Source organism: Nomascus leucogenys, chromosome 16, assembly GCF_006542625.1.
Source record: "Nomascus leucogenys isolate Asia chromosome 16, Asia_NLE_v1, whole genome shotgun sequence".
NCBI classification, from domain to species: Eukaryota; Metazoa; Chordata; class Mammalia; order Primates; family Hylobatidae; genus Nomascus; species Nomascus leucogenys.
This window is the reverse complement of record NC_044396.1, coordinates 76,524,446-76,542,314: the sequence shown is the minus strand read 5'-3', so window position 1 is coordinate 76,542,314 and position 17,869 is coordinate 76,524,446. Positions and strand designations below refer to the sequence as shown.

The window sequence follows — 17,869 nt, the reverse complement described above, 5'->3', positions numbered from 1 at the left end:
GTAGCCGCGCTTTCCGGCCGTGGGGTTGCAGCTTTACCCTCGCAGACTCGGTTTAGCGAGCGAGTCGGTGCTTCCGCGGGGCAAAATTATTAGCCGTTTTATTAGAGCCCATTAAACGTTGCATAAACATGGTTCAGAGCTGCCTGGGAGAAGAAAAGCCAAAGGACGCCACCCTCTCGACTTATCCCACCCGCGGGAGTCTGAAAGCCGACGCCAGGAGAAATCCCGCGAAGGCCGCCCGGGATCCTGGTAGAGGCGACGCTGTGTGCGTTTATGGAGCGCTTGCGGTGCTTGGCACTGGGCTGGGTGTGGTGGGCGCTGCCGAGAAAAAGGTTCCTCCCATCCATTTGCACATCAACCTTCCCACCTCCTGCCCAGATGGACAGAAGTGAGGACATTCATCGGCCGCATTTTACTAATGGCAAGGAGATAGCGACTAAAGGACAAGAACCTACGGTTTCCTGTCTTTGATATTTCTCATCTTTGAGGTAAGTACACCTGGACAGTCCCTTCCTTCCTCCTCAGGGCTCATGCTTTCTTGCCTATCCATGTAATTAATATGATCTGGCCATCTTTATCTTTGTTCCGAAACTTCAGCTGCAAATGAAAGTGTAAGTTAGGTCTGAGTCTGCACTATAGACCTAGCTATCCTAGGTTAAGGGGGATAAAATAGGAATCAAGAAGCCTGGCCCACTTGGGCTTCCAGCTCAAGTGCATTCTGCAATCCAGTTATATTAGGCCTCCATGTGGGTGGCTATCCTTTATCAAGATCCCCCCCAAGGGGAGGAGGATTATTAGTCACAGTATCAAACTCCCCTCCAACCCCTTTCTCTGCTTAGAGGTATGTGTAATGTGTAGTAGAAATCCCCACCCAAAAGTCCTTACTGCTACTCATGTTTTTAACCTTCTGTTGTCATCCTCTACCCTACTCCCTAATAATGACCGTCATCATTTATCTACTGCTTAATGGATACTAGGCACTGTGCTAAGGGTTTTATATTTTACTTCAATCTTTTCATCGGCTTTATTTTGATAGTTTGTTTTATAGAGGAGGAAACTGAGACTTAGGTAAGTTACAAGATGACAAGGTTACTACCTTGTTCAGTTAGTAGTCAGCAGCTAGTATATCCAAAGATAGTACGAGTCAGAACTAGGATTATAAACTCAGGGCTACCTGAAACTCACAACTTCAGGCATCTTTGATTTCTTCTTTTCACCCACAGCCAATTCTTCAACTAAATTGTATCCATTCTGTTTTCACCGTCTCTTGTACTGGTCTGCTTTCTATTGTAACTGTCATCATTCTAACTCAAGATCCTTCTATAGCTTTCCCCGGTTATTGCAGTATCCTCATTACAATTGCCACCTTTTCTAATCCAGTCTGTTTACTACTGCCAGGTTAATTTCCCCAAACTGCATGTCTGGGGAATAACCTTGTGGTTATGACAAAATTCCCAAAGGAAAGCAAACTTGGCAAGGTGCAAAGACTATGAAGACTTAGAACTTAAGAGTTCTATGGAGATCTTCAGAGATATAAATTAGCTACTCAACATATCTGTTATTCTGCCCTGATTGCACTGTAAAGCAAAAGGAGAGAGGCCATTATGGGGAAAAAGATCCAAAAGGACTCATCTAAAACACAAGTTGGGTAGAGGAGATAGGTGAGTACTATTCTATTATGTTCATGGAAAATGAGTTCATGGGCTTTCCTCTAATTTTTATTTTAAAAGTAAACGTAAATATTAAATAAAATTTTTTAAATGAACAAATGCTTCAGTCTTTATTAATGTTTTAACTGTCCCTGATCTTAATTTGATGTACAAATTTTATTAGTGTAAGAGTTTCTGAGACTAAATTCCATCTTGGGCCGAGAACTTTCAGGAGTGGTGGCAGTCTTTTTTTTTTTCACATAGCTTCTCCAAGCAGGCTCTCTGCCAAACTTGTCCAACCCACCTTATTTTGTTACTGTTGTTGTTCTGTTTTGTTTTAGGCTGTTAACAGCCTGAAGCCATGGTTTTTAGTTTCTGTTTCTAGTGATAAGCAGAAAAGAGAGATGAGGAGGTATTTACTGACCCAACCAGAAGCGGAAACTAAGAACCCATGACTGTATTCTCTCCCTTGGACACCCCTGTGTGAGCTCTCTTTCTCCATCCATAAAACGAAGGTTTGAATGAGGTCCTGGCAACTGTGTTAAAATACTACGTTAAAATTAAATTTATAGTAATGAGGTAATTTATAGGATGCTTAGGAATTTTTAAGATAAAAGATGTTTCCAGCTGGGTGTGATGGCTCATGCCTGAAATCCCAGCACTTTGGGAGGCCAAGGAGGGTGGATCCCTTGAGCCAGAAGTTCAAGACGAGCCTGGCCAACAAGGCAAAACTATATCTTTACAAAAAAAATTGTAAAAATAGCTGGATGTGGGCTGGGCTCGGTGGCTCACACCTGTAATTCCAGCACTTTGAGAGGCTGAGGCGGGCGGATCACAAGGTCAGGAGTTCGAGATCAGCCTGGCCGACATGGTAAAACCCCATGTCTATTAAATATACAAAAATTAGCCGGGTGTGGTGGTGGTCACCTGTAATCCCAGCTACTTGGGAGGCTGAGGCAGAAGAATTGCTTAAACCCGAGAGGCAGAGGTTGCAGTGAGCCAAGATGGCACCACTGCACTGCAGCCTGGGTGACAGAGTGAGACTCTGTCTTGGGGAAAAAAAAAAAAATAGCTGGGTGTGGTGGCATACGCCTGTGGTCCGAGCTGCCCAGGAGGCTGAGGTGGGAGTATCACTTGAGCCTGGGTAGCAGAGGTTGCAGTGAGCCAAGATCGCGCCGCTGTACTCTAGCCTGGGTGACAGAGTGAGACCCTGTCTCAAAAAAAGGTAATGTTTCCAAGAAATAGCTACAATTCACTGAATCTAATCTTTGCTTGATTTCTGCATTGATTTGAATGTTGCACAACTCAGGTGTACGTTTATATTGAGTCTGCACAAATAGTGTGGTTCATGAGTGTGTGTGTGTATTCACACACACACAAACTGTATACATAGAATACCTGTGTTCAAAAATAACAATCTGTTATAAATCTTTCAGATTTAACAGCTCAGAACGCCTTTTAGTAGCTTTCAAAACTTTTAGAGGTAGGTTGTGTAAAAACTAGTTTGAATTTTTTCTTGACATTTGCATTAATGAAGTCTTTATTTCCTACAACAGAAACTGATTCTTCTGGGTTATCTTAAGCAAAAAGGGAATTTATTAAGGGGTTGTTTTCATTATTCCTCAAGATTTCAAGTCCCAGGAGAGACCACCTATATTAGGCCATTCTTGCATTGCTATAAGTACCTGAGGCTGAGTAATTTATAAGAAAAGAAGTTTAATTGGCTCACGGTTCTACAGGCTGTACAGGAAGCCTAGTGCCTGCATCTGCTTCTGGGGAGGCCTCAGGAAGCTTTTGCTCAAGGCAGAAGGTGAAGTAGGATCAGGCACTTCACATGGCAAAAACAGGAGCAAGGGGGTAGGGGGAAGTGTCACACACTTTTAAACAATCAGATCTCATGAGAACTCACTATGGTGAGGACAGCACCAAGCCATCAGGGATCAGTCCCCATGACCCAAACACCACGAGGCCCTACCTCTAACTGGGAATTACATCTCAACATGAGATTTGCAGGGGAGATCCAAACTACATCACCATCCAATTGGTCAAGCTTATTGGATCACGTATCTGCACCCTAGCTTCTGTAGTGGGAGGAAGCAGTAGGAAACATGCACTTGGATTTAACCCCTTCACTCCCCACTTCTACTAGTATGTATTTTCTTCAAGTGGACGATAGGGATACTGGTAGAAATGGTAGTGTCCTAGTCTGTATTCTGTGGTTTATAACAGAATACCTGAAACTGGGTAATTTATAAAGAAAAGGAATTCATTTCTTGCAGTTAGGGAGGAGGCTGAGAACTTCAAGGTGGAGGGACCACATCTGGGGAGAGTCTTGTTGCTGGTGGGGACTGCAGGGAATCAAGGGGGCTGAGCATGCCCACTCAGGCCTTTCTTCCTCTTTTTATGAAGCCACCAGTCCCAGGCCAGGGACGGTGGCTCACGCCTGTAATCCCAGCACTTTGGGAGGCCGAGGTGGGTGGATCACCTAAGGTCAGGAGTTTGAGACAAGCCTGGCCAACGTGGTGAAACCCCATCTCTACTACAAATACAAAAAATTAGCCTGGCGTGGTGGGAGGCTGAGGCAGGAGAATCGCTTGAACCAGGGAGGCAGAGGTTGCAGTGAGCCGAGATCACACCACTGCACTCCAACCTGGGCAACAGAGCAAGACTCTGTCTCAAAAAAAAAAAAAAAAAAAAAGCCACCAATCCCCCTCTCATAGTAACCCATTAATCTATTAACCGATCAGTCCATGAATGGATCACCAGCCCTCATGACCCAATCACTTCTTAAAGGCCCCACCTTTCAGTACTGCTATATTGGGGATTAAGTTTCCAATATGTGTAATTTGGGGGACACATTCCAACTAAAGCAGGTAGGATTGATAGTGAAAATATATACCATAACTTTTTCTCAGACCCTGGGAATTACTGTAATTGATCTCTTATCCTAAATTACTTTATGGTTTTTCTCTTCTCATTAAAGTAAATTCAGATGTGTCCATCAGAATTCTATTTGAATTTTCTGGTTTTGTAGATGCCAAATAAATAGGAAGAGTTTGTTGTTGCTACTTCTACACTACTGTGTATGTAGAAGTGGGAATGTAAACTAGTACAACCACTATGGAAAACAGTGTGGAGATTCCTTAAAGAACTAAAACTAGAATTACCATTTGATCCAGCAGTCCCACTACTGGGTATCTACCCAGAGGAAAAGAAGTCATTACATGAAAAAGATACTTGTACATGCATGTTTATAGCAGCACACTTTGTAATTGCAAAAATGTGGAACCAACCCAAATGCCTATCAATCAGTGAATGGATAAAGAAACTGTGGTATAAATATATGATGGAATACTACTCAGCCATAAAAAGGAATGAATTAATGGCATTCACAGCGACCTGAATGAGATAGGAGAGTATTATTCTAGGTGAGGTAACTCAGGAATGGAAAACCAAACATTGTATGTTCTCACTCATAAATGGGAGCTAAGCTATGAAGATGCAAAGGCATAAGAATGACACGATAGAATTTGGGGACTCGGGTAAAGGGTGGGAAGAGGGTAAGGGATAAAAGACTACAAATTGGGCTCAGTGTATACTGCTTGGGTGATGGGTAGACCAGAATCTCACGAATCACCACTAAAGAACTTACTTGTGTAACCAAGTACTACCTGTTCCCCAAAAACCTACGGAAATAAAAAAAAATTTTTTTAAGTTTGTTGCATAAGTTAAAGGAAACAACAGAGAATATAGTGGCATTTGAAGTAAATGTTAAGTATATACTGACTGACTGTGGTTTGTTCATTCAGCAGACATTTACTGAGTACTTTCTATGTGCTTGGCAGTATGCTAGCCCTCTTCTGCCTCTTTCTAGTTCTGCGTCTTGAGGCAAAGTATTTAAGCTGTCTAATCTTTAGTATCATTTGGGAAAAAGAATATTGCCAGATAAGATATGAAATACATGACATGCACTATCCAATTTAGCCCTCACCAAACTTGTCCAAGGACACAGAACGAGTCAATCAATAGTAGTGGCAGAGCCAGGTTTCTGATTCATATTTTTCTGATTCCAGAGCCTAAGATCTGATCCTCTGCAAGTACGTTCTCATGCTTTTTACAAGAATTAAAGCAATACATCTTAAATACCTAGTATAGCATGTAGTAACCAAGTTGTAGGAGATACGCTCATTGGAACCCCTGTTACTATGCACAGCACTTTGCAGTGACTCCATTTATGACTCAGGAGTGCTGTGAAGATATTAGTTCGAATTATTATATGAAATAAGTAGGACTTAATTTACATTAGAATATGAATGAATGATAAAATATGTTAATCTTGGGTGATGGTCAAGCATAATCTGAGGACTGAGATACTGCTGAGAGGAAGAGTACAGGTAACACTTAAGTTGAAAACATCTGTCAAAGCAGAGAGCCCAGAGAAGATGGCTATAGTATCCCACTGATGGGAAGTATGGGACTTTTCACCTTAGGTGGGATTCTGTAATCCGGGTTTCTGATAATTGCTTCTCATTTCACAGTTACACCCAACTGGATACAATAAAGATGTTGACCTATAGATTCTATGTAATCTCAATTAAAAAAAAAAATCTCAGCAGGTTCTTTTTTCCAAAAATCAAAAAGCCAATTTTAAAATTCCTAAGAAACTGGAAAAGGTCAAGAATAGCTAAGGCAGTCTTAAAAAACAAAGTGGAAGGATTTATACCGTGAGACATCAGGACCTATTCTAAGCTATAGTAATGAAGACAAGATAGTATTGGTGCATGGATAGAAAAACTGACCCATGGAACAGAACAGAACAGAAAGTCTAGAAAAACTCCACACATATGGGGTCACTTGATTCATTAGAAAAGTGACACTAGAGTGCAGTGGGAAACATGATAAGCCAACAATATAATAGGACTCTGGATACTGCTTAACAAAGGACAGCATATCACTTAATGGTGAAACATGCTGGAAGCATTCTCCCTAAAGTTAAGAGTAAGAAGGTTGCTCACTGCCACCATTACTATTTATCATTGTATTAGAGGTGGGGGCTGGGAATAAGGCAAGTTAAAATGCTTCCCTGTTTACCAAGATTTAGCTGTTTTTCTCGAATAAAGGCACCTCAGATTATTTCAAGCTTTTAGTTACTTTCTAGAGTTCTGAAAAAGTTGACTGACCATTTTTGCCTGTGTTCTCATTGCTTTTATAGAGGAGCCAGTATTTGGAGATGTTTACCCTGCTGTTTTGGAAGTTGTCCATTTTACTTGATATTGGGACGTATCAAGAGACCACTATACCTTGAGTGTAAAATACAGGTATATTCCTTCCTGCCATCATCGTGTAGCAATAATGCTACTTCCTCCTGATGACTGGATTCAATTACCCCAACTAACATGGTGACTCTTCCTTGCCTGCTGGTCTCCTGGCAAAAGGACCTTGAACTGGGGAACCTCAGCAAGTTAAAGTTTAAAGGATCTATTATTGTGTCTCTTGATGAAAAGGTTCCTCTCTTGGGAATCAGGACTTCTAGACTCACAAAGTTGTGGGGATGAGAAGTTCAAACTCCCCACATGGGTCACTGGGAGTGAGAGTATGTGGTTATATTAATTTCCTATCGCTGCTATGACACTATAAACTTAGTGGTTTCAAACAACACAAATTTATTTTCTTACAGTTCTGGAAGCCTAAAATCAAGGTATCAACAGGACTGTTTTTCCTGAAGTCTTCAAGAAAAAGTCTGTTTCCTTGCCTTTTTCAATTTCTAGAGGCTACCTACATTTCTTGGCTCGTGGCCCCTTACTCATATCACCGCATCCTCCTGCTTAAGTCATTGCATCTACTAAGCAAATCTGCCTCTCTCTTGTAAGAATCTTTATGATTATATTGGGCCTATTGGATAGTCCAGGATAATCTCTGTATCTTGTGGTCATTAACTTAGTCATATCCACAGTCTCTTTTATCATGAAGGTAAAATATTCATAGAATCCAGGTATTAGGATCTGAACATATTTGGGGGCCATTATTCAGCCTACCACACAGTGGGAATTCTGTTTATATCCTTTCATTCCCAAACATGCGTGTTATGTATATATGAGACACAGCCCCATAAAATGAGTGTTGATTTAGAGTATATACTGTACCTTGGTGGACAAGGTCATTCCATCTTCACAGGCTATTATCTTTAAGCTTTTGCTTCAGTTTCACCTTCAAAAGGGTTTTCCATCATTCCATCAGGCCAACATTTTCTTGGTTGTATAGTATGTGATAGGACCAGTGGATCTCATGGTTATGTACCTGCTGACACACCTCCTTTGCTGTAAAGTGGGTCCCTAAATCAAAGGCACTATTACACAGGATACATGTTGATAGATCAAATACCTGTAAACCTGTGAATAGTAGAGCTGGCCAACAACTTATAGGCAAGGAAGTAAAACTCAGACATGCAGATGGGCCGTTTCTAGTCAAGGAGAATCACTGCCCATTCTAGGATGGAAGGAATCCAACATAAATCAACTTGCTGCCCAATAGCTGTTTGGTATACTTGAGGGTTGGTGCTGTATCAGGAACTTGGTGTTTAACATTGGGGAGTGGCTATTTTGTTGTTGTTGTTGTTTTGCTTTGTTTGAGACGGAGTTTCACTGGTTGCCCAGGCTGGAGTGCAGTGGCACCATCTCAGCTCACTGCAACCTCTGCCTCCTGGGTTCAGGGGATTCTCCTGCCTCAGCCTCATGAGTAGCTGGGATTACAGGCATGCGCCACCATGGCCAGCTAATTCTGTATTTTTAGTAGAGACGGGGTTCCTCCATGTTGGTCAGGCTGGTCTGAGACTCTAGACCTCAGGTGATCCACCCACCTCGGCCTCCCAAAGTGCTGGGATTACAGAACGGAGCCACCGCGCCTAGCCTGGGGAGTGGCTATTGGATAAGTGGAGGCTATCTATTGGCCTCTTGCTCACTTGCATTCCTGCAAGATGACTACTTTGTCATGCGCCCCCTATGCCATTCCTGGGGGCGGAGGGAGGGGGTGGTGGAGCTGATGGCTGCAGCTGCTGAAGTTTACTGGCTGAATCTGTCTACTTGGTTATTTAATGCTGCTTACATGTTGGATTGTCTCTGGCAGATATTGTGTTATACAATACAAAAACCCCTCCTTATGTGCCATATCTCATATATTTCTCCTCTGCTTCTCCAGACTTCTTGTCCCTGATATGCCAGTCTTATTCCAGACCCCTGATCAACTAGCCAACTTATTTGCCATGAAAATATGTTCTTACTTCAAGACACTTTCTTTCCACATAAAGTTGATGACCAGGAATACTGCCCCACATTATGCCTTTTGGGAAGGTTCTCCTCACTGCTGTCTTTTAAGGCCAGTCCTGTGTGGGGCTGTAGGGCAGTAGCAGTCCATTTTTGTTTTGAACCTATATTCCAAGAAAACTCAGTGAATTCAGCTCAGGCTTTTTTGTCCTCCATAAGCTAGACATGAGAGCCTCCCAAGTGGCCATAATTGTGAGCTGAGGAAGGGACATTGGTAAAGAATCAGATATGACATGAGAGCCTGACCACCTGTCTGTGCCCAGCTCATGATGGGCCTCTCTGGCTACATGGTCACTTGATGTCCATAATCAGTTCTTACCAAGGCAAATTAGCATGGATAGAGTTGTTTTGGGGGTTTTGCACTGCAGATGGTCCAGCCTTGCCACAGAATGCCAGGAGTCAACCTTGTGATTCTCCCATTGGAGCTTGCCATCAACTTTCATGGCTTCTTATCACATTTACTCTTGTCCCATAGAATATCCTGAATTGGTCCATGCAACAGGGCTAAATACACCATACCTGCTAGAGAACTTTTACATGCTACGGATCCCACTGAAAACTGGCAGATTTCTATCTCACCCAGTTTACAAGTCAGAACAGTACTGCCAACTTCTGAATTCCCACAGAAGCCTACACAGCTTGGTGTGCTTCCCTGGTGGCAGAATAATTTTGGTGAAATGAGTGGGTGAGATGCAATAATTTGTCCTTTACTGTGAAGGGGATATCTTGGCATTCAAGCAGCCTACTGGGCCCTAAAAATTTCACTGAGGTAACAGCTTGCTGGGTCTTAAGGATTATTTTTCATCCTCCAGTGTACAGTATGCTAGCTGCTTATTATTCACCTTACCCAGCTAGCATGATGTCATCAATGTGGTAGGTCATTGTGACATTATGTGGGATGTTCAGATGGTCTGTATCTCTTTGGATTATGATGCAGTGTGGAAGAGTTAACATAACCCTAAGCCAATACTATAAATGGGTACTGCTGTCCTATATAAACACAAACTTAATTCTTGTCCAGCACCCTCAGGACCCAGTTCCATACACATGCTCATGGTTCCTGTTGGTACATGTTGGTTAGATCCTGCATCTCTTTGGTCATATAAGCCCATTTGGAATTGAAAGTAGACACACAGAATGAGGGCAAAACAGCTGCAGAACAGCTGCTTCATCATGGTGTTGTGGGCTTTTTTCTTACTAGGTTTGGTTACCTTTGAGTTTTTAAATTATGTGTAAAGCTTCGATTAAAAAAAATTATTAAAAAGAAACTGAGACAGTCTATCCACCTATCTCTATTTACCCAATGCTGTTGTTGTGTTACATAAAATTCAATTTTAGCTTCATATTCATGCAATATTTTCGTTTACCCTTGATTCAACCTTGACCTTTAAAAAGCCAAAAAGACAAATACCTATTTTGACACTGGTTCTGATCTCTCTGAAATTCTGTGTGACCAATGGTCAGGTAACCTTGCAGGTTATTTATCATGTCTAATCTGAAAAAAGTCATTGTATTTACTAATATTTTAATATTCACCTTATAGGTAAGCATTCTAAACATGATTGTGGCAAGAAATTCTTATATGCTTTACATGTTGAAATTCTGTGTCAAATGAAGTACATATGTATATTATTGCAAGAGTGAATTTCTTCAATAATGATTGTGACAGCTAGTAAATTTAAGTAGAAAGTAATTATAAACTTCCAAATACTTTTTTTAAATGGGCAAAATATATGAAACAGTGGCCCTGAAGGCATTCGACATAGGCAGTGAAGGATAGTAACCCATGAGAGATGGAATGCAAACAAGGTGAGCAATAGAATTGCTCCAACTTGCTGCCTGAAGAAAGGCTTCGGCATGGGGAGAGGGAACCCAGAAGACTCTGTGAGGTGAGGAGAGATAAGTGGGAGTCCTGAGAGCCCAAGGCAACTAGAGTTCACAGGGTAGAATACTAGAGAGGACAGAGTGACACAGAACTCCAGAGATCTGCTGACCATTCTTCTAAAGTATTAAGCTAAATAATGATCAGTACATGCATGAGAGGAAATAACCAAAGGCTTGGCAAAGAACCATCAGAAAGGATTAGAGGAAACAATACTCAAAGCTCACACAGGATGCTGAATGATTCCTGATCCCGTCAGCAAGAGAGGAAAAGATCCTAATTCACAAGGCACCAGTTAGAGCACTAAGAAAGGTCTTGCTTCAATAGTGGGAAAAATTAACCCTCGACTAAATGCTCTAGAATAACCTAACAAAGCTTAAAAGCAAGACCCAAAAACATTCAAACTGTCCAAATAACTTAATCATACTCCAGAAGAAAGTTCAAACTGTTTTAGGGATATGAAAATAATCTACAAAGTAAAATTCACAATGGCTGGCATCCAATCAAAAATTACCAGGCATGCAACAGAAAAATACAACCCATAATAAGAAAAATAAAACATTCTGGGCTGGGTGTGGTGGCTCACACCTGTAATCCCAGCACTCTGGGAGGCCGAGGTAGGTGGATGACCTGAGGTCAGGAGTTCAAGACCAGCCTGGCCAACATGGCGAAATCCCGTCTCTACTAAAAATACAAAAATTAGCAGGGTGTGGTGGTGCTCACCTGTAGTCCCAGCTATTCAGGAGGCTAAGGCAGGAGAATTGCTTGAACCCAGGAGGCGGAGGTTGCAGTGAGATCGTGCCACTGCGCTCCAGCCTGGGCAACAGAGCAAGACTCCATCTCAAAACAAACAAAAAATAAACATTGTCAAAACTGACTCAGAAATTACAGATGATGAAGATTATTAGACAAGGACATTAAAACAGTTATTATAATTATATTCCATATATTCAAGAAACCAGAGGAAAGACTGAAGATATTGCAGACAATGAAGGTATAAAAAGACCCATATCAAACTTCTAGAGATGAAAACTCCAATGTGCGAGATGAAAAATATGTTAGATGAGATTAATGGCAGATTAGATATTGCAGAAAGAAAGATTAGTGAACTTGAAGACACAGCAGAACCTCCCTGAAACAGAGAGAAAAAAGAACAAAATGAGACACACACCTCGTACCAAAATAAATAGAGCATCAGTAAAGGGTGGGACAACTTCAGGAAGCCAAATGCATGTGTATAATTGCAGTCCTTGAAGGAGAAGAGTGGGAAGCAAACAATGGTGGTGGTCTAGTCCAAAGTAAGTAGAAAAAAAAATGAGAGCAGAAATCAAAATGTGGGCTGGGCGCGGTGGCTCAGGCCTGTAATCCCAGCACTCTGGGAGGCTGAGGAGAGTGGATCACGAGGTCAGGAGTTCAAGACCAGCCTAGCCAAGATGGTGAAACCGCGTCTCTACTAAAAATACAAAAAATTAGCTGGGCTTGGGGATAGGTACCTGGAATTCCAGCTACTCGGGAGGCTGAGGCAGGAGAATCGCTTGAAACCAGGAAGCGGAGGTTGCAGTGAGCCGAGATTGCGCCACTGTACTCCAGCCTGGGCGACAGAACAAGACTCCATCTCAAAAAGAAAAAAAAAAAAAAAAAAAAGAAAAAGTAGAAACACAGTAGAGAAAATCAATGAAATCAAAAGCTAATTCTTTGAGAAGCTAAGTTTGATAAACCTCTAGGCCGACTGATCAGGAAAGAGAGAAGACAAATTATCAGTGTCAGTAATGAGAGGTGATAACACTACGGATTCTACAGTTGGTAAAAGGAACATTTTGAACACTTTGTATCAGTATATTTGGCAAATTAGATAAAACAGAAAAGTTCTTTGAAGATGCAAACTACTAAAGCTCAGTCAAGAAATAGATACCCTAAAACACTCTTTTAGAGAAATTGAATTTGTAGTTACAAATCTTCCCATAAAAAAATCCAGGTCCAGATAGCTTCATTGGGGATTTCTAACAAACATTAAGTAATAATGATTGTAATAAACTTTTCCAGAAAATGGAAGAATACATCCCAACTGAGTCAACTAATTCTATGAGCCAGCATTTTTCCCATGAACGTAAACGAAAAATTTATTGACTATGAATTATGTATACGAAGCCAACTCCTTGTACAATCCCATGTCACCACAGTTGTTGGAAACAAGGGTGGGCAGATGAAGGAATATTAGGGGTTAGTGTATGTGTTGAGTATATTTTAAAATGTTTTAGAATACTAGGATTTTGATAAACTGAATTTGCAAGACATCACATATTTAACCATGTCACATTTTTGCTTAGACCCTTCAATGACATCCCATTGCTGTTGGGATGGTGTTCTTAATATAGCCTACATTGCCCCCGGCCTGATCTGACCATCACTTAACCCTGCAGCCTAATTAACATTCCTTCACCCCTTACTCTTTCCTCTCCATCTACCCTACCCTTCATTTTAGCCCCTCAAACTCCTCCACATGGCACTTGCGCACAATGTCAGAGCCTGGAAAGCTGTTCCCCATTTTAGCCACTCATTAATTCCTACTCACCATTCAGCTCACAGCTAAGTCATCAAATTCTCAGGGAAGACTGTCCTGACTTCCTGACCAGGCCAACCCCTGTCATAGGTTCCAATTGCACCCCGAGAACCTCTCCTCACGCATTTACTAGAATGCAAGTTGTTATATGAAATGTTGTATGTGTTGTGTGATTATTGGGTAAATGCCTATCCCTCTCATTAGGGTATAATGTCCATGGAGTCTGGGATTGAGTCTTGTTTTGTTGGCTGTTTTACTCCCAGTGGTTGCCACAGTGTCTGGCACATGGTTGGGGCCCAAAAACATTTATGAAAGGGCAAGAAGAGAGAGAAGGGAAAAGAGACAAAACAAAACACTCCAGCCTGTGGTCTAGTAGCTAAGCTTCTGCGATTTTATGGCTACAGCCTGAGTTAGATTCCTGTTTAGGGAACGAATCCCATTATTGAGTATCTATCACTTTGATTAAAAAAAAAAAAAGACCAAAGGCAGTCCTTGGAGTCACAGATAAATTAATTTCAAGGCTGAATGAAGTTTTTATTTTCACAGCATTTTCACTGGATGGAAGCATTAACAGCTGAAACATCTGAAAAAAAATAATTTCAAGATGCCCTGTTTTGGGTGGTATGAGCTCTGTGAACATTCCTGCTCAGTTTTTATTTACTCACCTCTATTATATATGTCTAATTTATTTGGTTAATCTAGTACTCAGAATATCAGGCAGAAATATTTCTTGCCTGTAAGTTAAAAGAAAATTCCCACAGTAACTTAAATAGACTTGGGGGTGGGGTTGCAGTTTATTTTATTTATTTTTTTTTTCACATGACAAGTTCAGAGATAGACATTTCAGGGCTGTGTAGCTGATCAAAGATCCCCTTAAGAAATCAAAGTCCTACAATGCTGCTCTGCCAGTCTTAGCATGCTTGGAGAGATGGCTGCTACATCACCAGGGTCAGAGACCCAAAGCCCTCCCTCCGGACCTCTGCCTGCAGCTCCTTGCCAGAACTGGCTCACATGGCCACTATCTGTGCAAGAGAGGCTGGGAAATTTAGTACTTGAGTTTTCCAGCTTCTCCTTTTTAAGAGAAAGGGGAATTGGGATGGATACTGTGAGTCAATTCTGGGCCCCAGTGAAAAGGTTCTTGGGAACGACTTGGAGAATCTGGAGAAGGGCCTACAGGAAACACACAGTGGTAACTGTAAGATTCAAGAGAAAGTTTCAGTGAGACAAATAGCTTATCTTGGAGAAGAAGTTAAGGGGCCCTCACTTCCTCTGCCTTTACGTGGTTGATCCTATTCAAAATTCAGCTCTAGGACAGGCACCATGGCTCATGCCTGGGATCCCAGCACTTTGGGAGGCTGAGGTTAGAGGATCACTTGAGCCCTAGAGTTCGAGACCAGCCTGGGCAACATAGTGAGACCCTATATCTATAAAAAAAATTTAAAAATAATGGGTGGGCACAGTGGCTCACATCTGTATTCCCAGCACTTTGGGAGGCTGAGGTGGGCGGATCACTTGAGGTCAGGAGTTCAACACCAGCCTGGCCAACATGGTGAAACCCTGTTTCCACTAAAAACACAAAAATTAACTGGGCATGGTGGTGCACGCCTGTAATCCCAGCTACTCTGGAGGGTGAGGCAGGAGAATCGCTTGAACTCGGGGAGGGGGGGGTGGGGGTGGGGGGTGGAGGAGGTTGCTACTCAGGAGGCTGGGGCAGGAGGATTGCAGCCCAGGAGGTCAAAGCTGCAAGTGAGTTTGTTTTTTTTTTTTTTTGGTGGGGGACAGAGTCTCACTCTGTCACCCAGGCTACAGTGCAGTGGTGTGATCTCCGCTCACTGCAACCTCCGCCTCCTGGGTTCAAGCGATTCTTCTGCCTCAGCCTCCTGAGTAGCTGGGATTACAAGTGTTTGTTACCATGTCTCACTAATTTTTGTATTGTTTTTTTTTTTTTGAGATGGAGTCTTGCTCTGTCACCCAGGCTGGAGTGCAGTGGCATGATATCGGCTTACTGCAACCTCCACCTCCTGGGTTCAAGCGATTCTCTTGCTGCAGCCTCCCGAGTAGCTGGGACTACAGGCGCCCACCACCACCCCTGGCTAATTTTTGTATTTTTAGTAGAGACGGGGTTTCACCATCTTGGCCAGGCTGGTCTTGAACTCCTGACCTTGTGATCCACCTGCCTCAGCCTCCCAAAGTGCTGGGATTACAGGCATGAGCCAACGCACCTGGCCAATTTTTGTATTTTTAGTAGAGACAGGGTTTCACCATGTTGACCAAGCTGGTCTCAAACTCCTGACCTCAGGTGATTTGCCCACCTCGGCCTCCCAAAGTTTACAGACATGAGCTGGGATTAAAGGTGTGAGCCACCGCACCCAGCCTGCAGTGAACCTTGATTGCGCCACTGCACTCCAGCCTGGGCAACAAAGCAAGACCCCAAAAATAATAAAATGCAGCTCTGGTGTTCCTTCCTATAGGAAGTGTTTCCAAGTTCTTTGCTTTTTTTTTTTTTAACAGCTTTATTGAGATATAATTCACATACTATAAAATTCACCCTTTTAGTATATATGTTGCTGAAGCAAGTAGGGAAATTCACCCTTTAAAAATATACAATTAAATGGCTGGTTCATATATTACAGAATTGTGCAATCATCACCACCATCTATTTTCAGAACATTTTCATCTTCCCACAAAATAAACCCGGTACCCATTAGCAGTCATTCTCCATTCTCTACTCCCCACAGCACCTGGGAACTTACTTTCTGTTTCTATAGATTTGCCTATTCTGGCCATTTCATATAAATGGGACCATACAATAAATGACCTTTTGCAACTGGATTCTTTCACTCAGCATAATGTTTTCAAAGTTCATCCAGAAACCATGTATCAGTACTGCATTCCTTTTTACAGATTCCATTGTATAGATATGACATTTTGTTTAAACATCAGTTGATGGACTTTGGGTTGTTTCCACATTTTGTCTATGAATAATGCTGCTACAAATATTCATGTACAAGCCTTTGTGTGGACATATGTTTGCATTCTCTTGGGTATATCACATATGTCTTATTTGGTTAATTCACTGCTGGGTCATATGATAACCCTATGTTCAACATTTTAAGGAACTGCCAAACTGTTTCCCAAGTGAACAGGGTTGGATCTTTATTTTAAACATTTTAAATACTTGTAATCATTTTAAATAATAGTGTAGTTTGAAAATGACTACTTTTACAGCTTGTGCAATATAAAGTGGCTGTACCCTAAGGCTGTTCAGAATGATATATATTGGATTTTGTCACGTGTGCCCAGGGTAGGAGAAAGAAATTTAAATTCTATTTGTTACTATTTTAAATTTCTGTTCGCATATGGTTTTGTTTTTTGTTTTTGAGACACAGTCTTGCTCTGTTGCCCGGCTGGAGTGCAGTGGCGTGATCTCGGCTTACTGCAACCTCCACTTCCTGGGTTCAAGAGATTCTCCTGCCTCAGCCTCCCAAGTAGCTGGGATTACAGAAGCCCACCACCACACCTGGCTAATTTTTGTATTTCTAGTAGAGAGAGGGTTTTGCCATGTTGGACAGGCTGGTCTCAAACTCCTGACCTCAGGTGATTCACCTGCCACAGCCTCTCAAAGTGCTGGGATCACAGGCATGAGCCACCGCACCTGGCCTATTTGTGTATTTCAAAGGCACATATTGTACTCATATGTTACTGCACTCATATAATTTTTTAAAATTACAAAGTTAATAAAGCAGCTCAAGTTTGAGGGAGTTTTTAAAAATTACTATTTTAAAAAAATCACAGTATGTCTATCAAGTGGCTGCATTGACTGGCAACTAATATTGAAGCTTGCATGGGAAGCCTTTAGAGCTTATACAAATTGCTGGACTGAGATGACAAGGACCCCATGAGCCTCCTGAACCCTTCAGTCTTTTTTCCTTGGTTCCATAAGATGCCTCTTCCCAACCAGGGCAATCCAGCAAGTCCTCAAAGAAAACTGAAATGTAAATGAACGTGCTTAAGTAGAGAAAAAGCTTAAGGGAGACTTCTGTTCTTCCATCCACACATTAACTCCTGCTCATTCTTTAACACTCCCTTAGGCATCCCTGCTCCTGCCTTCCTAGTCACCCTGTCCAGTCCTCAACCCACATCCTCAAATGAGGGTGGCTGCCTCTCCTATGTGTGCCCATAAAAACCCTTATTTCTATCTAAGCACTTAGTAAACAGCATTGACATTGTTTTCTCTGTGTCCGTGTCACCAGATAGTGATCCCATTGTGGGCAGGACTCAGTTTTATTCATCTCCATGTCACTGGCTCCAAGCACAGCACTTAATGGAGAGAGTACACAGTATCTCCTAATTAATCAGTGAATGGCTTTTCAAAATAATGACATTCTGCCTCAAGTAGGCCAGACATACAGCAACCCCTCACAGCCAAATTGGAAAATGGTGGTTCATCATATACAAA

The 17,869-nt window shown here is 41.9% G+C and overlaps 1 long non-coding RNA gene across 1 annotated transcript; it reads left to right on the top strand.

Annotated features, from left to right (window-relative positions):
* The first annotated feature begins 5 nt into the window (after nucleotides 1–5).
* On the top strand, nucleotides 6–12,001 carry LOC105740071. Its single transcript, XR_001116064.2, has 2 exons — nucleotides 6–488; nucleotides 6,862–12,001. It is a non-coding gene; the product is annotated as an uncharacterized LOC105740071 (long non-coding RNA).
* Nucleotides 12,002–17,869: the final 5,868 nt, after the last annotated feature.